Here is a 23,406-nt window from a genome sequence, read left to right as displayed (position 1 = left end):
GACTAAAATTGTGGTCAGGAAACCGGTCATAAACAAACACACATACAAGGCCGAAAACATAAACTCCTTCCAACTTCGTTGACTGACAAAAATATAACATCTAACGTTAGGAGTTGTCTGCAAGACTACCTACGTATGTACGCATAAATGATAGTACTTGTTGCAGCATCTGTTTTTTTTTTTTTTACATATTAAAACTCTTCCCCTCAACTGACATCAGCAAATATATGTGACGTTTATCGTACACAAACACAGCTCGAAGTGAGGATTTATTTTTCGTTTTAGTGGGTGCGCACCAAGAGTTAGTGCGTGCTGCTCGCTTCGAAAAGCTACAGTATTTTTGCTGTTAATGTTCAATTCCGACTTTGAAGCTTTTAACTTTTACTCTAGTTTTGCTAACTTTCGTTTCTGTTTCTACACGTAAATATGTTTGTTCACTTAGATATTATTTTATCTTTATTATTACCTTCACACTTTGGTATTCAATTCTAAGGAAACCGGCTTTGCATGGCAGTAACCCTTTACACTTATTCTATAGTAGCTTAAGCCAATTTTGAATATTGATAAAAAAAATTGATAAGGGTCATCTAAAAGTGATGGATTTTATTCACAATTTTATCAACAACATTAGGGAATCAAAACAATATTATCTCTCTAAAATATATATATATATATATATATATATATATATATATATATATATATATATATATATATATATATATATATATATATATATATATATGGATTAATATCAACACAACATCGTGTTCAAATAGAAATAAATTTCTACCTCATACCTATATACATATATATATAAAAAGAAAAAAAAATCTTGGGGTTGATAACCCGCTGCAACCCCATAATTCTTAAGAGCTAAAATTGGGGGTTTGGGGGAACCTAAAAGTCTACCTGCTGAGTCATCAGCAGCCATTGACTGTCTCTCCCTGGTCCTAGCTTTCGATGAAGAGGGGACTTGGGCGCTGATCATATGAATATATGGTCAGTCTCTAGGGTATTGTCATGCTAGGGCATTATCATTGTCCCTTGCCTCTGCCATTCGTGAGTGACCTTTAAACAGATTTATATGCTAGAAACGGTTATCATAAAAATACAATCGAATTCAATTACGAAGACCATACAATTATTTCAAATCTATCTTCTCGCTTTTATTATTATTATTATTATTATTGTTATTATTATTATTATTATTATTATTATTATTATTATTATTATTATTATTATTACTACCACTACTTGCTAAGCTACAACCCCACTTGGAAAATCTGGATGCTATAAGCCCAGGGGCTCCAACAGGGAAAATAAGCCAGTGAAGAAAGGAAACAAGCAAAAATTAAATATTTTAAGAACGGTAAAATTAAAAGAAATATTCCCCTTGAAGCAAGCGCATCAAACATTCTAAACATTTCCCAAGATGAAATACCAAGACTAGTGGAAGAAAAATACGTTTTTTTTTCCCTCGTTATTTTCCATTACTTCGTAAAGAAAACTATTTGGAGAAATCCAAAAGCCGCTCTAAACTCCTGCAACATGGCCAAAGCATTCAACGAAGTCTGAACTTTCTTAAAACAACTCAGTCCCCACCATTCAATCACAAACTTCACACAGAAACTCCGTTTTGGAAAAGGCAAATGGAAAACGCCCTGGAAGTAATTCCCTAATGTAAACAGAGCGAAAGCTCGCGAGGACAATGGAACGCCAGGATACGAAGGGGAAACGGGCCTATTTGTAATTTTACTTTCCTTCCAGCCCGGGAGGTTTTTATATGAATGATTAACGTAAAACACCAGTTTCTTCTCTGTTGCAAATTATTTTCGTTAAAGTTTACCCGGCGTCGGGTTTATAAATCTAAGCAATTTCATTATAATTTATCCTTCTTAACAATTTCTTAACCAATTTTCATATCATTCGTATGATGCAAATAGACTTTATAACCATACTAGTGTACACGAACCATCAAAAATGACTGATAAATATTTGGATAGATATGCACATATACAGATACAACCCATCTAATCCCCTCCCCCATTCCTCTTGGGGTATTCCGTCTCCCCAGGGTATGACTCCTTACTCTCCCCTACCAGAGGTACGGGGAGACACCGAGTAGTTATACGTCTGGCAATGCCACTCAGCGTGACCGGAATATATATATATATATATATATATATATATATATATATATATATATATATATATATATATATATATATATATATATATATCCAGACACCTGCTCTTTATTATATAGGGGTCATGAGATATACAGTTCATTCCTACTATCATTGCTTTCTAATTTATCTTTATTTCAACATTCATCAGTTCTAAAGCCTCAACATTTACACATGATCGTTCAATAAAGTCATCTGTCAAATATACATTTAATTGCCAACATTAAAACTATATTTACTATTTTATAAATGTTATTCTTCCACGTTGCTAAGGTTCTATTTACACACACACACACACACACACAAAAAATCAACTGACTATTAGTTTCACTTTCTATTTACAGCTAATTATATTCCTAATCATTTCAACTAATGGTCTTCTTTAATTAGTAATTAGCATCGATCTGTCCATCATTCATGTAGATTTTCGTATTCAAGAGTCAATTAGTCACGGACACCTGGGTGGTCAAAAACTCAAGATTTCTGTCTTAAATATATCGATCTCTCATAAGTGAATTTCATAAACAAATCCAATTGATTTTATAAATAGTTAATCTCGGTCAATAATAAATTAAATTCAAACTCATTAGTTAGACAGACTTTAATAGCTTTCTGACAAATGGTTCCGTATCTTTGGTAAGAACAAGAGCCCGTGCTAGCATAAAACCAGCTCGCTCCATTGCTTTAACTACTAGTTTCTAACATTAGGGAAAGGCTATTTCAATTAGGGTACGCTTGGGCACAGTGTCCTATCTTATATCTCTTCCCCTTGATTTTATTTTGAAGTTTTTATAGTTTATATAAGAAAATTAGGTTTTAATGCTGATATTGCTTTAAAAATATTTTATTTTAATTGTTTATTAATTTGTTTGAGTATTTACTTCTTTGTTTCCTTTAGTAAATGGGATATTTTATCCTGCTGGAGCCCTTGGGATTATAGCATCCTGCTTTCCTAACTTAGGTTGTAGCTTAGCTAGTAGTAGTAGTAGTAGTAGTAGTAGTATAGTAGTAGGCCTCTAATCACTAGAATTAAGTGACGTCACAATCGAATTGCAATTTTAAAAGGCGATCTCGTATTTTCGAGTATTCTATACTATCTCGCCAGCCATAGTCTGAGTCAATACCTGATTCGATAAATCGTATGTGATGTTAACTGTGGAAGAAAGTGACGGAGAGACCGAAGTGTCTGAGCAGTATGGCTGGTGTCTCTCGTTTAGATGGGGTTAGGAAAGAAGTTGTGAGGGTGAGAACAGGTGTAAGAAATGATTTAGCAGCTAGAGTGCATATGTAGTAGTGAGTTGATTGTGTAACAATAAACTTAATTTTATATATTATGGAATCAATAGACAAGTAATCCCTTAATTAAATGATTATTCAACATCAGAATTTAGAATCAGGTTTACGTTAGTACGATACAAAAGAATTATTAAGGAATAAATATGTAGGACCGTAGCATATACGGTAATGTCTTATTTTTTCTTTTAATGGGACAATGGTCAACCTATTGCCTTCATAGTAGTAGTAGTATTATTTATTATTATCATTACTATTACATTAGGTTATATAACATTACAATTATATTATTATTATTATTATTATTATTATTATTATTATTATTATTATCATTATTATCACAAGCTAAGCTACTACCAAAATCTGGCCCAGACCCGAAAAATAATACATACAAAAATTTTGTTCGAAGTAAAGGAAAACCAAATGATACATCTCAGGGGATAAAATGTGGTTATAGAATTTATGAAGCAACAAAACCATAATAAATTGGACCCATTAAACGATTTAAACAACAAAATTGAAAATTAATAAAATAATAAACAAGATGAAAGACACACAGATGAATCAATCAAGAATGGATAGTGGGTGAAGACTCAATCTTCATAGAAAATAATTTTAGTTTTCGACAGTAAAATAAATTTTAGACAATTGCATGAATAAAGATTGATTGATTGATTGATTTGAGGTTTTCTGGCATCCTGAGATCTAAGGTCATTGACGCCGTACATGAATGAAGTTATGCAAACATGAATAAAGATGTATGCAAACATGAATAAAGAGCTATGCAAATACAGCAAATGCATATTAGACGTAATCTATTGCTAAAACCCCATCCCTCCATAATTACAGCAGAATAAACAATAAAAAACATGAATTACAAAAACCCTCTGCCCAGGAAACGTCACATAAAAAGGTGATTAATTTCTAGACTCGGGCGGTGACTCAGGTAATGAAATTTGTGTGGAGGGGGGAGGGAGGATGCAGGAGGAAATGATGCAATCATAAGAGAAGGGGGAATGAGGGAGTAGAATAGGGGGAAGGATAAAAGAGTAGGGAGTGTGGGACATCAGGCCTCGAGGTGACACAGATATGAGAAAGGATAATTGCAAAAGTTGCTTAAAGCCACCCTTTTGCCCACCAATCAAACAAAAAGTAAATATGATATATATATATATATATATATATATATATATATATATATATATATATATATATATATATACTGTATATATATATACATATATATATGGCAAGTGGAAAGACATGTCTGAGGCCTTTGTTTTTCAGTGAACTAGTAACGGAGGATACATACACACACACACACATACACACGCACACACACACACACACACACACACATATATATATATATATATATATATATATATATATATATATATATATATATATATGTATATATATATGTATATATAGGTAGAGTAACCTTGTCACAGAATGTATACGAACAAACCTTTCTTATACCGATTATATTTGACATAAATATGATGTAAATATGAGATAGCAAGAGATGAAGGGTGAGTAACCGACTTTATATAAACTGCTACTCTAGTGACTTCGTACTGCCCTAGTCGATAGTGATGATACGTAAATTGCAGAGACAAAGTGTACCTTTGCCTGTACTTAAGAAATACTCTTGTCCAGTCTTACTAATAACTTCACACAGATAAACAACATCAAAATAAGAAGCGAAGGCAAATCCTCAGAGCAAGAATAATGAGGGCTTGACGAAACGTGGTGTGTAATATTCATAGACTAAGTAAACTGCCGTCTTATAAAAAATCATAGTGATTCCATAAGAACTCACTCTTATAAAGCCAAATATTTTCTTCATTATGGGATTTATAATCTACCTGTAGTAATAATTACACAAACTCTGTACACATCACAATATGTACGAAGGGAAATTTAATACCGGTACCACTACACGACATTTTCACTTTTTCTGTATCGTGCATAAAGGACTTAAAGCAAACAAAAAATCAGGACTGTAAATGTGTCAATATCTGCTCTAATATGACGCTTACCAGGGCAAAATTGTAAAAATAACACAGAGGAGAAAAATGGAAAGAAAAAAGGTGAATAGAAATAAAAAAAGAGAAAGAAACTAATGTTTCAATATCCAGGAAGCAAGATGAAAGAGCAAGAACAATGTGAAAGGATTTCGAGTGAGCTGAGGAGGTTGACGCCCTGCTGTATGGCCCCAAAGATATCTACTGATACCTCGGAAATTGTCAGCACAGTGATTTCATCCTAGAATTGAAAGTGGCTGTGACTATTTTCTTCTGAGTCAATTCATTATAGGTTTTTAAGGTCATTCATGATTGACAGAGACCAACGTTCAAGCTAGGACAAGGGAAAGCCAGACAATGGCTGCTGATAACTTATAGGTTCCCCCCAAACTCCCAATCCCTAGCTCGCAAACCTGCTGAGGTTTTAGACACTACTAGAAACTAGCGAGCTTCAGTGGAGGTTCGAACTTCCATCCATCATATTGCCAGGCAGGGACAGTTCCAAAAGGGTACCATAACTCTATCATTTGGGAAATGGCTTAATTCTAATTTGAAAATATATGTATTCACTAAGAAAGAATGGAGTTTGGAACACCTTTACTCTGTATGCTTTAAATGCAAATTATGTACAGTTGGACACCGGAATTCCTGGTACACCTTAATTCAGAGGAAGTGCACCCACTCTACACCATCTTTGCTTACTCGCATCGAAGTAATGGTGTGAGAGGGTGCACTTCTTCGGGGCAAAGTGTACCAGAGATTCCTGTGTCCAACTTTACCTGGTGGCTGGTTGAAGGTGATTATTATCAGCCAGATTAAGAGATGAGTATGAGGGTTAACCAGGTTAAGAGATGAGTATGAGGATTAGCCAGGTTAAGAGATGAGTATGAGGATTCGGCAAATTAGGAGACGAGTATGAGGATTAGCCATATTAAGAGATAAGTATGAGGATTAGCCAGATTAAGAGATGAGTATGAGGATTAGACAAATTAGGAGACGAATAAAGTATGAGGATTAGCCAGATTAAGAGACAAGTATGATGATTAACCAGGTTATGAGATGAGTAAGAGGATTAGCCAGATTAAGAGATGATTATGAGGACTAACCAGGTTAAGAGATGAGTATGAGGATTAGGCAAATTAGGAGTCGAGTATGAAGATTAGCCAGATTAAGAGATGAGTATGACGACTAACCAGGTTAAGAGATGAGTATGAGGATTAGGCAAATCAGGAGTCGAGTATGAGGATTAGCCAGATTAAGAGATAAGTATGAGGATTAGGCAAATTAGGAGTCGAGGATGAGGATTAGCCAGATTAAGAGATAAGTATGAGGATTAGCCAGATTAAGAGATGAGTATGAGGATTAGCCATATTAAGAGATAAGTATGAGGATTAGCATTCTCATCCCAAAGACAATAGTAAAAACCAACGGCCAGCGTTCGGGTCGGGGAAGAAATTCAATTTATCAGTTACACCACGTCCCTAATGGTTGTAATCAGGGTCCTGATTGTAATAAAATGGTGTTCGTTCTCGTTCTGATAGTTACGTTGAATTGGTGGAACTTCAAAAGTTCAAACTTGCAGCAAATGTTTTTAGGTTGAACAGGCTGATATAAATCTCCTTTTATAGGTTATTTATGAAAGATTGTTTTAATGTTGTTACTCTTCTTAAAATATGCAATTAGCGGTCTTTTGGTTTCGTGGTTTTTAAGGAGTTTTTGAGTCTTGGAAATTTAACTTTATTACATTGGGGCTCATTAAGGGGAAAAATAACTTCTTTACGTATAGTTTATATCTATTCTAATCTCTGCATTCTTCAGGGTGATATTTTACGTCATACGCGTGTGCACAAAAACACACACACACACACACACACACACACACACACATATATATATATATATATATATATATATATATATATATATATATATATATATAAATAATTTTTAAATATATATATCTATATATATGTATATATATGTATAATTTATATATATATATGCATTTGTATATATATATATATCTATATATATGTATATATATGTATAATTTATATATATATATGCATTTGTATATATATATATATATATATATATATATATATATATATATATATATATATATATATATATATATATATATATATATATATATATATATATATATATATATATATATATATATATATATATATATATATATATATATATGATTTATTAATTATTAGTCGGTAATCGCCACGCAGTTATTTATTTATATTTTTTTATTATTATTTTTTTTTTTTTTTTTTGCAAATAACTTTCCAAATCTAATGAACCCACGTACTCCGACATTCCTTAAAGTAGCCAATCCTTCATTTCCTTATCTCTCATATACAAGTTCTCACCCCGAGAGATTTCATCTTCCTATCAACTACCTCCTACCGAATTTTCATTCCTTCATCCTTCAGCATTCTCCGAAAGTCATTCCTCAACCGGACTTAAAAGTAAGCCCGGCATTTAATAACCTCGATGAGCGCTTGCCTGCCTCTTCCGTCGATAATTCACAGTCATTCTGGAGGCTAAATTATAACTTGCTGACCACTAAGTAAGTGCAATTTAGGTTTGCTTATTAACGCTACCCGAGGAATGATTTTCCCAAAGTCTTTTTTTCTCTCTTTTAAATTCTTGAGTTTGGGTGAGCATAGAACAGAGTCGTGTATGAGGATGGAGAAAGGTTGGGATTTTTTTTTCTTTTTTTTTTTTTTTTGTAAGAGAGATTTGGGCTATTTGACTCTGGTGCCGGGTGCGTAGGGCCATTCAACGTTAATAATAATAATAATAATAATAATAATAATAATAATAATAATAATAATAATAATAATAAAAATTGTAGTAGTAATAATAATAATAATAATAATAATAATAATAATAATAATAATAATAATAATAACAACAATAATAATAACAATAATAATAACAAAAATAATTTTTCTCTTATTAGCCCGCTTTTTTCCCATTCGTATGGGGTAACACGGTTTCCTTCTTTATAATAATAATAATAATAATAAAAATAATAATAATAATAATAATAATAATAATAATAATAATAATAATAAAGGAAGGAATGAAAGGCATTTTTCTTAATTTTTTTCTTACTCTTGCGTTTGGGTGTGCATGGATAAGTAACCGCAGAAATGAAAGATTGGGAGATGATTTTATGTTTAAGAGAGAGATTTGGGTTGTCAGGCCTTGGTGCTGGGGGCCGGAAGGCTTTTTAGCGGTAATGATAGTAAAACTATGGAAAAAATAAAGCAAGAATGGAGGGGAAGTAGATGTATGAAAATAACGAGAGAGAGAGAGAGAGAGAGAGAGAGAGAGAGAGAGAGAGAGAGAGAGAGAGAGAGAGAGAGAGAGAGAGATTGTACACGCAATGTTATAAAGAAGTCTTTTCCTCTACAAAAATTTATTAAAATAATCGAAATTATAAATAACTTGGAGAAAAAAATAGCCAATCATTCTACATCCCATTTTTGAACTTGCATGATCCTTTAAGGGCTTTTTTGTAAAATAATAATTTTATTAATCTTAATAATAATAATAATAATAATAATAATAATAATAATAATAATAATAATAACACAAATAATAATGATGACAATATTAATAATAATAATAATAATAAAAATTTTAATAATTTCAATAATAATAATAATAACAACAATAATAATGATAACAATCTTAATCATTTCAATAATAATAATAACAATAATACTACTACTACTTCTACTACTACTACTACTACTACTACTACTACTAATAATAATAATAATAATAATAATAATAATAATAATAATTTTAATTAAGTTTTAATGTTGAATTAGCACATATTTCTTATTTCCCAGACCGCGTTGTGTACTACAGAGTTCCTATAGTATATATATATATATATATATATATATATATATATATATATATATATATATATATATATATATATATATATATGATTTATTAATTATTAGTCGGTAATCGCCACGCAGTTATTTATTTATATTTTTTTATTATTATTTTTTTTTTTTTTTTTTGCAAATAACTTTCCAAATCTAATGAACCCACGTACTCCGACATTCCTTAAAGTAGCCAATCCTTCATTTCCTTATCTCTCATATACAAGTTCTCACCCCGAGAGATTTCATCTTCCTATCAACTACCTCCTACCGAATTTTCATTCCTTCATCCTTCAGCATTCTCCGAAAGTCATTCCTCAACCGGACTTAAAAGTAAGCCCGGCATTTAATAACCTCGATGAGCGCTTGCCTGCCTCTTCCGTCGATAATTCACAGTCATTCTGGAGGCTAAATTATAACTTGCTGACCACTAAGTAAGTGCAATTTAGGTTTGCTTATTAACGCTACCCGAGGAATGATTTTCCCAAAGTCTTTTTTTCTCTCTTTTAAATTCTTGAGTTTGGGTGAGCATAGAACAGAGTCGTGTATGAGGATGGAGAAAGGTTGGGATTTTTTTTTCTTTTTTTTTTTTTTTTTTTGTAAGAGAGATTTGGGCTATTTGACTCTGGTGCCGGGTGCGTAGGGCCATTCAACGTTAATAATAATAATAATAATAATAATAATAATAATAATAATAATAATAATAATAATAAAAATTGTAGTAGTAATAATAATAATAATAATAATAATAATAATAATAATAATAATAATAATAATAACAACAATAATAATAACAATAATAATAACAAAAATAATTTTTCTCTTATTAGCCCGCTTTTTTCCCATTCGTATGGGGTAACACGGTTTCCTTCTTTATAATAATAATAATAATAATAAAAATAATAATAATAATAATAATAATAATAATAATAATAATAAAGGAAGGAATGAAAGGCATTTTTCTTAATTTTTTTCTTACTCTTGCGTTTGGGTGTGCATGGATAAGTAACCGCAGAAATGAAAGATTGGGAGATGATTTTATGTTTAAGAGAGAGATTTGGGTTGTCAGGCCTTGGTGCTGGGGGCCGGAAGGCTTTTTAGCGGTAATGATAGTAAAACTATGGAAAAAATAAAGCAAGAATGGAGGGGAAGTAGATGTATGAAAATAACGAGAGAGAGAGAGAGAGAGAGAGAGAGAGAGAGAGAGAGAGAGAGAGAGAGAGAGAGAGAGAGAGAGAGAGATTGTACACGCAATGTTATAAAGAAGTCTTTTCCTCTACAAAAATTTATTAAAATAATCGAAATTATAAATAACTTGGAGAAAAAAATAGCCAATCATTCTACATCCCATTTTTGAACTTGCATGATCCTTTAAGGGCTTTTTTGTAAAATAATAATTTTATTAATCTTAATAATAATAATAATAATAATAATAATAATAATAATAATAATAATAACACAAATAATAATGATGACAATATTAATAATAATAATAATAATAAAAATTTTAATAATTTCAATAATAATAATAATAACAACAATAATAATGATAACAATCTTAATCATTTCAATAATAATAATAACAATAATACTACTACTACTTCTACTACTACTACTACTACTACTACTACTACTACTAATAATAATAATAATAATAATAATAATAATAATAATTTTAATTAAGTTTTAATGTTGAATTAGCACATATTTCTTATTTCCCAGACCGCGTTGTGTACTACAGAGTTCCTGCTGGCGCATACACTCAGACTAAGACTTCTCCACGCAAACGTACCCAAGATCATGAAAAGAATAAGTACTTGAGTAATGAATTGCTCTTTTGGGACAGAGTGAATGAATTAAAATGCCGCTTCGAAATTTAATAATAATAATAATAATAATAATAATAATAATAATAATAATAATAATAATCTCCCCTATATACTAAAAACCAAGTTCTGGTTATATATATATATATATATATATATATATATATATATATATATATATATATATATATATATATATTTACATGTATATATACATATATATAATATATATGTATATATACAAGTACATATATGTGTATATATAGATACACATTATATATATATATATATATATATATATATATATATATATATATATATATATATACTGTATATATATATATATATATATATATATATATATATATATATATATATATATATATATATATATATATATATATATACTGTATATATATATACACATTTTATTCCGGTCAATGCGTGATAATACGTATAACTACTCGGTCTCCCCAAACCCTGCGGTAAGGGGGTAAGGGAGAGGGAATAGTCAAACCCTGGCTACAAGGGTTGTATTTAGGAAAGTGTGAGGGGGGTAAGAAGGGTTACATCTGTGTGTGCGCGTGTGTGTGCATTTCTATTTAATTATTTACCCATAATTTTTGACGGGTCGCGTACACTAACAATAACGAACAATAGCGCCAGCGTCACCAACGGGAAGCATAAATTTACCTTATGGTTGAATTTCCCCTAAATTATCCCGATAATGTGATTCACCTTCGCAGTGAAAATGGGTGTTTATGCAAATAGGGAGAATTCCAAGCCTTTGATTGTACCGACAATTATCTAGGTAATGATTCTTTTTATCAGTTGGTTACTCTCATAGTATTTTAATGTTTTACCGTTCTTAACGTTTTTATTTCTCTCAGTATCTTGTTTTTACTGTTCTTAACATTTTTATTTCTCTCAGTATTTTGTTTATACTGTTCTTAACATTTTCATTTCTCTTAGGATTTTAATGTTTTTACTGTTCCTAACATTTTCATTTCTTTCAGCATTTTAATGTTTTACTGTTCTTAAAATTTTCATTTCTCTCAGTATTTTAATGTTTTTACTGTTCTTAACATTTTCATTTCTCTCAGGATTTTAATGTTTTTACTGTTCTTAACATTTTCATTTCTCTCAGGATTTTAATGTTTTCACTGTTCTTAACATTTTCATTTCTCCCAGTATTTTAATGTTTTACTGTTCTTAACATTTTAATTTCTCTCAGTATTCTAATGTTTTACTGTTCTTAACATTTTCATTTCTCTCAGGATTTTAATGTTTTTACTGTTCTTAACATTTTCATTTCTCTCAGGATTCTAATGTTTTTACTGTTCTTAGCATTTTCATTTCTCTCAGGATTTTAATGTTTTTACTGTTCTTAACATTTTAATTTCTCTCGGGATTTTAATGATTTTACTGTTCTTAACATTTTCATTTCTCTCAGGATTTTAATGTTTTTACTGTTCTTAAAATTTTCATTTCTCTCGGGATTTTAATGTTTTTACTGTTCTTAACATTTTCATTTCTCTCAGGATTTTAATATTTTACTGTTCTTAAAATTTTCATTTCTCTCAGTTTTTTAATGTTTTTACTGTTCTTAACATTTTCATTTCTCTCAGGATTTTAATGTTTTTACTGTTCTTAACATTTTCATTTCTCTCAGGATTTTAATGTTTTTACTGTTCTTAACATTTTAATTTCTCTCAGGATTTTAATGTTTTTACTGTTTTTAACATTTTCATTTCTTTCAGGATTTTAATGTTTTAACTGTTCTTAAAATTTTCATTTCTCTCAGGATTTTAATGTTTTTACTGTTCTTAACATTTTCATTTCTCTCAGGAATTTAATGTTTTACTGTTCTTAACTTTTTAATTTCTCTCAGTATTTTAATGTTTTACTGTTCTTAACATTTTCATTTCTCTCAGGATCTTAATGTTTTTACTGTTCTTAACATTTTAATTTCTCTCAGGATTTTAATGTTTTTACTGTTCTTAACATTTTCATTTCTCTCAAGATTTTAAAGTTTTTACTGTTCTTAACATTTTCATTTCTCTCAGGATTTTAATGTTTTACTGTTTTTAACATTTTCATTTCTCTCAGTATTTTAATGTTTTTACTGTTCTTAACATTTTCATTTCTCTCAGGATTTTAATGTTTTTACTGTTCTTAACATTTTCATTTCTCTCAGGATTTTAAGGTTTTACTGTTCTTAACATTTTCATTTCTCTCAGGATTTTAATGTTTTTACTGTTCTTAACATTTTCATTTCTCTTAGGATTTTAATGTTTTACTGTTCTTAAAATTTTCATTTCTCTCAGTATTTTAATGTTTTTACTGTTCTTAACATTTTCATTTCTCTCAGGATTTTAATGTTTTTACTGTTCTTAACATTTTCATTTCTCTCAGGATTTTAATGTTTTTACTGTTCTTAACATTTTAATTTCTCTCAGGATTTTAATGTTTTTACTGTTTTTAACATTTTCATTTCTTTCAGGATTTTAATGTTTTAACTGTTCTTAAAATTTTCATTTCTCTCAGGATTTTAATGTTTTTACTGTTCTTAACATTTTCATTTCTCTCAGGATTTTAATGTTTTAACTGTTCTTAAAATTTTCATTTCTCTCAGTATTTTAATGTTTTACTGTTCTTAACATTTTCATTTCTCTCAGGATTTTAATGTTTTTACTGTTCTTAACATTTTAATTTCTCTCAGGATTTTAATGTTTTTACTGTTCTTAACATTTTCATTTCTCTCAAGATTTTTAAAGTTTTTACTGTTCTCAACATTTTCATTTCTCTCAGGATTTTAATGTTTTACTGTTCTTAACATTTTCATTTCTCTCAGTATTTTAATGTTTTTACTGTTCTTAACATTTTCATTTCTCTCAGGATTTTAATGTTTTACTGTTCTTAACATTTTAATTTCTCTCAGGATTTTAATGTTTTTACTGTTCTTAACATTTTCATTTCTCTCAGGATTTTAATGTTTTACTGTTCTTAACATTTCCATTTCTCTCAGGATTTTGATGTTTTACTGTTCTTAACATTTTCATTTCTCTCAGGATTTTGATGTTTTACTGTTCTTAACATTTTCATTTCTCTCAGTATTTCAATGTTTTACTGTTCTTAACATTTTCATTTCTCTCAGGATTTTGATGTTTTTACTGTTCTTAACATTTCCATTTCTCTCAGTATTTCAATGTTTTACTGTTCTTAACATTTTCATTTCTCTCAGGATTTTACTATTTTTACTGTTCTTAACATTTTCATTTCTCTCAGTATTTCAATGTTTTACTGTTCTTAACATTTTCATTTCTCTCAGGATTTTACTATTTTTACTGTTCTTAACATTTTTATTCAACTGAATTAATTTTGTAGATTTCTTATTTTCTTTCCTCACTGGCTTACTTCCCCTGTTGGAGCCCTCGGGGTTATAGCATCCAGCTTTTCCAATTGGGGTTGTAGCTTAGCTTTCAATAATAATAATAATAATAATAATAATAATAATAATAATAATAATAATGTTTCTTTTTCCCTCTGTTTGCGAAAGGGAGAATGATGGAATGATATAATTGTTGTGGCCTGTTGGTAACGTCCCTCCCTCGTGATAGACAGACTGGGGTCGAGTCCCGCTCAAACTCATGAGTTCCTTCATTGGCTGCAACCTCACCATCCTTGTGAGCTAAGGACGGGGGGTTTAGGGGAGCCTAAAGGTCTACATGCTGAATCATCAGCAACCATTGCCAGGCATTCCTTGGTCCAAGCTTGGATGGAGAGGGGTGCTTGGGAGCTGATCATATTTACATATGGTCAGTCTCTAGGGCATTGTCTTGCTTGCTAGGGCAATGTCATTGTCTCTTGCCTTTGCCATTCATGAGCAATCTTTGAACCTCGGGCACACTATTCTATCTTAATTCTCTTTCTCTTGTTTTGTTCAAGTTTTCATAGTTAATATAGGATATATCTATTTTAATGATGTTACTGTTCTTGAAATATTTTATATTTTCATGTTTCCTTTCCTCATTGGGCTATTTTCCGTGTTGGAGCCCCTGGGCTTATAGCATTCTGCTTTTCCAACTAGGGCGGTTGCTTAGCAATTAATAATAATAATAGTAATAAAACGGAAGGAAAAGGGGTGTTGTATAGTACAAGCTACGAGAAAGCAAAAAAGAAAAACAAATAATGCAAATTTGGCGTTACGAAAAACGAGTTAGGATAGATTTCGAAATGATTGATGATTACAAATGATACAGTTCAGATTAAGGACGGTGTGGCAACGTAACTGTTAGGTGTTAACAGAGAAGTAAGGTGACTGCAACTAAAGTTTATTCGGCAGATAACAAGCTTATATTTAAGCAGTTGCGAGCAAAAATGTCACAAAATTCAATCAAACTAAAACATGCAATGGCAAGCTTAAAAAGGTTGTTCTGTTATCAGTGCGGGAAAGATAAAGAAAAAAAAAATAGCATTACATTGTATGAGCGTGTATGAAACACGTGCGGTACAGTGGGGAAGAGATAGGGCAGATAATAGATATAATTAATCCTAAATAAAGGTATAAAAAAATAGAGGTTTTTACGACAAAGGTTAAAATGAAAATGAGAAAGAGGTTGGAAAAAAAGGATAAAAAGAAAATGAGGAAGAGGTTGGAAAAAAAAGGTTAAAATGAAAATGAGGAAGAGGTTGGAAAAATCTCCCATCTTTTATTATATAAGTCCATAAAGACAGTAACGGGTCAAGGCATTTGCAAAGGAAATAAAAACAAAGAAGTAGAAAAAAAAGGCAACGGGGAAGTTGTGGTCTTATGCTAAAAGTCGGAGGAAAAACAAATTTCGCATACCCGCAACAGCCGCCAAAATGATTGCCCTGCGTTAGGGGGGGGGGGGGAGAAGGAGGGCAAGAGGCATTTAGCGGTCGGCGCTAACGTTAGCGCTAATTGTTTGCGGTTTCAAGGCTGGTGGCTCTGCAATGCCGACCCCTGCAAAATGTCGCAGGACTCGTGTCTGGTGCTTTGTTGTTACCCCTCCCCCTCCCCCCTCCTCCCACCTTTTCCCTCTTTCCCAAAACCTCCCACCTTTCCCCTTTCCCAAACCCTCCCCTTTTATCTCCTCCACCTTTCCCCTCCCCCCCATATTTCCCCCTCCCGTATCAAATGAATCCTTAATTACTCGATCGAATGTCAACCTCGTGGTGTTTAATCGGAAATGCAATTAGCAATTAATTGATTACGACTTTGAATTTACGTCCGGTTATTTGTTGCGGCGACAATCCTTTCGATGTAAAGCGATCAGTCAATGAATGGGTTTCACTACCCAGGCCAGCTCGGCAAAACCTGTGTCACGTGCTGAGAGGGAAGAGGATAGGTAAAACGGAAAGTGCCCTGGCATGATAGAACATTCTTAATTACCTTCTTTTTACATTTACAATTACATTACTTTTCTTTAAATATACAGTGTACACACACACACACACACACACACACACACACATATATATATATATATATATATATATATATATATATATATATATATATATATATATATATGATAAATTTTGCACATTTTTACGTGTTTTTCATATTCAAATAAGCCATATATATTTTTGATATATTAATGTCTGGATTCTCTTAACGACCTCGGGATCAGAGCCCCAGGCGAAATCACACAAAGACAAGAGCTTGGCTCCGGCCGGGAATCGAACCCTGGTCGGCAAGCTTATATAGACAGTGACTAACCTTCGTGGCCAAGTGGGTTAGTCACTGTCTATATAAGCTTGCCGACCAGGGTTCGATTCCCGGCCGGAGCCAAGCTCTTGTCTTTGTGTGATTTCGCCTGGGGCTCTGATCCCGAGGTCGTTAAGAGAATCCAGACATTAATATATCAAAAATATATATGGCTTATTTGAATATATACATATATATATATATATATATATATATATATATATATATATATATATATATATATATATATATATATTTATACCTTACTAGTTGACCCAAAGACAACCCAGAATTGCACAACGATGCTGTCACTAACTGGGAACACTGCAACATTCAATCCTTTCTTTCTATTGCCTCTTTCAATCAATCAATCTATTATTTTCTAGATCTTCTACTCTCTATTAACGCATCTATATTATATTATTTCTATCAATGTATCGTGCTCCAATCAGCTTAATTACGAATTTACCGATTACTTAAATTGCTCACCATTTCATTTCGTATGCCACTTTTAGTGCAAACAATATATCTACTAAGAGATTTATTCTTTTGTTCTTTCATTACCAGTCTTCAATATATCATATTGCTTTTCTCTTCACCTGTTTTGTGAATTAACCCATTCTCCCATTCTACCGTCATTTTCTGTTTAGTCCCAAACACCCATAATAATCAACAGCTTCCTTTCCTCTAGTACAAGTAAGCACATTGATTGTTTTATCTTCAAGGATCAATTTTTTTTTTTAATATGAACTCACTTTTCCTTCCATTTAGATTCTCAACCTTACTCTTCCTTATATTAACCCTTGGGTATCCCTACTGTGAGTTCTTTAATTATAAAAGTTTACCTGGAGCCGGGAAAATGACGGATAAATAATTTAGATAACCATGCAAACACACGCACACGGCGGACGCCCCCCCCCCCCCACTCACAGGGTATGACTACTCAATTTTCTCCTTACACGAGGTACGGGGAAAGTTGAGGGTGACCGAAATGAAATATAGATAGATAGATAAAGAGTTAGATAGATATAGCCAGAAATTTCCTCTTTATTATATAGGGGAGTTTAGAAAAAAAATAGGATAAATAAACAAAAACGGATGAATATATATGAAATAAAATGAGCTAAGGGCCTTGAGGTAAGCAAGCGAGAGAGAGAGAGAGAGAGAGAGAGAGAGAGAGAGAGAGAGAGAGAGAGAGAGAGAGAGAGAGAGAATCTATCATTACAAACCATACAACATAAAGGAATGGGGAAAAAAAAATCTTAGATTGATTGATTGATTTAAGGTTTTCTAGCATTCTGACAACTAAGGTCATTGACGCCGATATCATTTATTTTATATAAAGATTAAAAGAATATTCAATTAAAACCATAAAAGTTGAATGTCATTATAGAAGTTAAATAGTTTTCAGAAGACCTGCTTCTGAAATCAATCTAAAATTACCACTCACATGTCCAAGAATCTTGGCAAGGATGAACCTGCCATCCTCACCTCGAGCCTCAAACAGATATCTGTTTCTCAAGTTATTATAATTAGGGCATTCGGTCAACAAATGCCTCACTGTTGAAGGTACTAAAATATGGCAGCGATTTCGGAGGAACTTTTCCCACCTCGCAGGATATGGCCAATGAAGTATTTGCGAAATCCAAGGATATCTTGCAAGCCAATTTCCCGCACTGCCTGTAAATTTTCGACTGCGTTCGATCAGACATACGCTATAAAAAAAAAAGTCCATTTCTTTTAGCGAGTCATATTTGCACCGACTCGCAGCGGTGCCCTTTTAGCTCGGAAAAGTTTCCTGATCGCTGATTGGTTGGACAAGATATTTCTAACCAATCAGCGACCAGGAAACATTTCCGAGCTAAAAGGGCACCGTTGCGAGTCGGTGCAAATATGACTCGCTAAAAGAAATGGGCTATAGATGCGGTATAATTAAACAGCTCAAGCAGCACCAATTATCCCTATTCATATTTTCATGCAGATACAAATACAAAATCAATTATATATATATAAACATTTATATACATAAATATATATAAACATATATATATATATATATATATATATATATATATATATATATATACATACTCTTTGTCATACACACGCAAATAATTATTATATATAAGGACATGTCTGTGGCCTTTGTCCTAGATTGGACTAGAAACGGCTCCATTTGTTGTTTTGTGTATGTGTATGTGTATGTGTATGTGTATATGTATATGTGTGTGTATATATATATATATATATATATATATATATATATATATATATAGAGAGAGAGAGAGAGAGAGAGAGAGAGAGAGAGAGAGAGAGAGAGAGAGAGAGAGAGAGAGAGAGAGAGAGAGCTATGTTCACTCTCTCACTAATACATACATTCACACACGCAGCGTAACAATCAAATCATTACCAAACCATCCATCTCCAACTGCAATGACCTCATAAATAATTTCTCCCAATCCAAAACACCTCAATCACAGCCAACCTTCATAACCCTTCCTGTCTGAAGGATGGCTAAACGATCTCTAATCCCCTCACGATAAGATTCAGGAGAATGAAAATAGACAAAATTACAATAATGGTCATGAATTAAGGAAGGCATTATCTAAGCAACACTTCATTCAAAAAGAAAATACTATTTAATTTCAAGCATTCAAGAGATGTACTGCCAATGAGAATGGCGTCTTTGAAAAATGCAATTTGAATTAAATAAATATTTCCTCATTAGTAGTTAGTTTATGACACCACCTCTCATCCCGGATACCAGTAGTAGATGCTTCTACAAAGCAGGAGGGTTTTAGAGATACAGATCATAATACTTTCGAGATGCTTTCACTCTTCATAAATTAAATAATAACAAGTTTAACTTCGAAGACGTGTTTATTAAAACATGTTCCGGATACATTAACGAAACAAGTTAAACTTCGAAGACGTGTTTATTAAAGCATGTTCCGGATACATTAACGAAACAAGTTTAACTTCGAAGACGTGTTTATTAAAACATGTTCCGGATACATTAACGAAACAAATTTAACTTCAAAGACGTGATTTTTAAAAACATTCCGGATAAATTAACGAAACAAGTTTAACTTCTAGAACTTATGAAACAGATTTCCAAGATATATTTAAATAAATTTTCACCATAGAGAAGTAATTACTTTCTATATATTAAATATATTGACTGATTCACCTATGGAATGTACATTAACCTTTATGATGTTATACCTGAAGATGTATTTTTCCTCAAGGAAATTCATATTTACACTTGAGATCATATTTACAAGTTACCATCGGTACACATTTAGAATCAATATTTTAATGTTTTCACCTTTGAGATATATATACATTATGAAACGTTTTTAGAATTGTTTCATCGAAAATTATAACAAATGAAACGTTTCTACTTTAGAGAAGCATGACCACTATTTTTACCTTTGATAAATATAATCAACGAAATGTTTTTTTTACCTTTGAAAAGTGTAATCAACTTAAATGTTGTTACCTTTGAGAAATATAACCAATGAAATGTCTTTTTACTTTTGAGAAATATAACAATGAAATGTCTTTTTACTTTTGAGAAATATAACAAATGAGAAGTCTTTTTACCTTTGAGAAATCAATGAAACGTTTTTTACATTTAAGAAATATAACCCATGACCAGTTTTAACCTTTGAGGAATATAACCTAAAACGTTTTCCTCTTCAAGAAATAAAACCCATGGAACCTTTTTATCCTTAAGAAATGTAACCTATGGAACCCTTTTATCCTTAAGAAATATAATCTATGAAACGTTTTTACCTTTAAGAAATATAACCTTTGAACCGTTTTTACCTTTCAGATATATTAACTATAAAACATTTTTACTTTTAATATAACCTATAAAACATTTTAACCTTCCAGATATATAACCTAAAAAACACTTTTACCTTTAATATAACCTATAAAACGTTTTTTACCTTCAAGATATATAGCCTATAAAACATTTTTACCTTTAATATAACCTATAAAAATTTTTTACCTTTAATATAACCTATAAAACTCTTTACCTTTCAGATATATAACCTACGAAAAGTTTATAATTTTGAGATATTTAACTATGGAACGTTTATACCTTCAAGAAATATAACCTATGAAACTCTTTTACCTTTCAGATATATAACCCATGACTCGTTTTTACTTTTGAGAAATATAAGCTCTTTCCCCTTTGAGTAACATAACCAATGAAAATGTTTAACCTTCTCCACAAGTTACAAACACAATGTATCTTTCTTCGCGACGTACAATCACAAAGACACATTACGAGCGAGACTTGCTTACCTAATCACAATATAACAAAGACATAAGAGACTAAACTAAGCTCCGTCTGATTTAGGATGCATTACCCGCTCGTTTATTACCCGTAATGAGAGAGTAATGAGGGTAATACTTAATCGCCCATGCGTGTTAAGAAATTGGATAATCTTCAGCACATAATGAAGGTTTTGGTCTAAATTCTGTTTGATAATTGAAGCAGTAGGGATTTGTTCTGTCTGAATTATATGATGCTCTGAGAGAGAGAGAGAGAGAGGAGAGAGAGAGAGAGAGAGGAGAGAGAGAGAGAGAGAGAGAGAGAGAGAATCTACTTAGATCTTATGAAAAAACATTGATCAACTTTAGCTCAGAACTACTCACGGGATAATGAGAGAGAGAGGAGAGAGAGAGAGAGAGAGAGAGAGAGAGAGAGAGAGAGAGAGGAATTTACTTAGATCTTATGAAAAACATTTCTCAAATTTAGCTCAGACCTACTCACGGGATAATGAGAGAGAGAGAGAGAGAGAGAGAGAGAGAGAGAGAGAGAGAGAGAGAGAGATTTCCCCGTAGTTTTTCTTCTCCAGCATTCACTACCACGTCAGTCAGCCTGCACGTTTGTTTTGCGAGTGTCCCGTTGCGGGGTGTGTGTGTGTGCGCGCGTGTTTGTGTGCGGTCGCGTATATCTTCCCAAGTGTCAAAATGTTTTAAGACTTGGTTTATTTTTTCAAGTATCTCGCGAGGAAACAACTCTGGCCTACAGTTAGAGAGATGTTTAGGGATAGAGAAGGATTCTGTGCGAGTGTGTCGATTACGTTGTTTACAGAGTTTCTTTTTCTCTTTCTCTGTCTGCCTTGTTTCTCTATATGTGTATGTTTTTTTTTTCTTTGTGTGTAAATTGAAACGTATTATTTATGTAATTTATATATATATATATATATATATAAATATATATATATATATATATATATATAATATTATACTGTATATATATGTATGCATATATGAAAATATACAATTACTGTATATATTATACATATACTTATAAGCACACCCCACACCCATATATATATATATATAGAGAGAGAGAGAGAGAGAGAGATACATATATATCTATATATATATATATATATATATAAATATATATACATACACATATATATATATAAATATATATATATATATATATACTGTATATATTAAAAGGGGATTAGATTGGGTATATGAATTTGGGCTAAATAGCACGGCACTGGCGTCTGTGAGTCCATTAGAAGAGGTTAGAAAGCAAGATGGATGAAAGGAAGAGGGAACGGATGTAGAGTAGAATTGTATAAAGTAAGAGCAGCTACAAAAGAAGACCATCAAATTGTGCCTACAGAGCACAGCGTGAGGTACACCGTTGGCATTATCCCACTACGGTACAATACGAGGGACATTAGTTTTCAAGTTTTTTTGGTGTGTGTGTGTGTAAGAGAGAGAGAGAGAGAGAGAGAGAGAGAGAGAGAGAGAGAATGGTGTCATTATGATTACATGACTGAACTGGGTATATAAATTTAAATCTGGATTAAGAGACGGTTGTGAGGGACAGATTTTTTCAGTAATATTAAAGTCCAATTCATGACATTTTAAAATAAACTACAAAGAGTAGAATAAAAAGTATATTGATTATATATTTCAACTTTAAACTGTCAGTGGTATAAGGTAAAAAAATTTATCAAAAATTTCCACTTCAAAATAACAGAGGTTATAGATAAAGACAAATATCTCTCTCTCTCTCTCTCTCTCTCTCTCTCTCTCTCACACATACATACATTAAAGTCCAATTCATGAAATTTCAAAATAAATTAGAAATAGTAGAGTAAAAAATTTATTAGAAATTTCCACTTTCAAATAACAGTGGTTATTGATAAAGATAAATCTCTCTCTCTCTCTCTCTCTCTCTCTCTCTCTCTCGGGGCTGTAATAACTTACAAGATGAAGAGGTAAACTGAGGAAAGGCCCGATACTTCCAAACGTAAACTTCCTCAGGGGATTCTGTTTCAGTATTTTTCTCAAGTCTCGATGTCTGGTCCGCTCACTTCACTCTGTGATGGATGGTAATTGGCCTCGGACATGTAC

General features: G+C 31.7%; 1 long non-coding RNA gene across 1 annotated transcript in view; it reads right to left on the bottom strand.

Annotated features, from left to right (window-relative positions):
* The window catches only part of LOC137624880 (uncharacterized), a 65,863-nt gene extending 42,457 nt beyond the window's left edge, over positions 1–23,406 (bottom strand). The window contains exon 1 of the long non-coding RNA XR_011040775.1: positions 23,260–23,406. This is a non-coding gene — a long non-coding RNA (uncharacterized lncRNA). The remainder of the gene's footprint in view (positions 1–23,259) is intronic.

Source organism: Palaemon carinicauda, chromosome 31 (assembly GCF_036898095.1).
Source record: "Palaemon carinicauda isolate YSFRI2023 chromosome 31, ASM3689809v2, whole genome shotgun sequence".
Taxonomy (NCBI): domain Eukaryota; kingdom Metazoa; phylum Arthropoda; class Malacostraca; order Decapoda; family Palaemonidae; genus Palaemon; species Palaemon carinicauda.
Note: the sequence above shows the minus strand (reverse complement) of the source record. Positions and strands in the feature narration are given on the sequence as shown.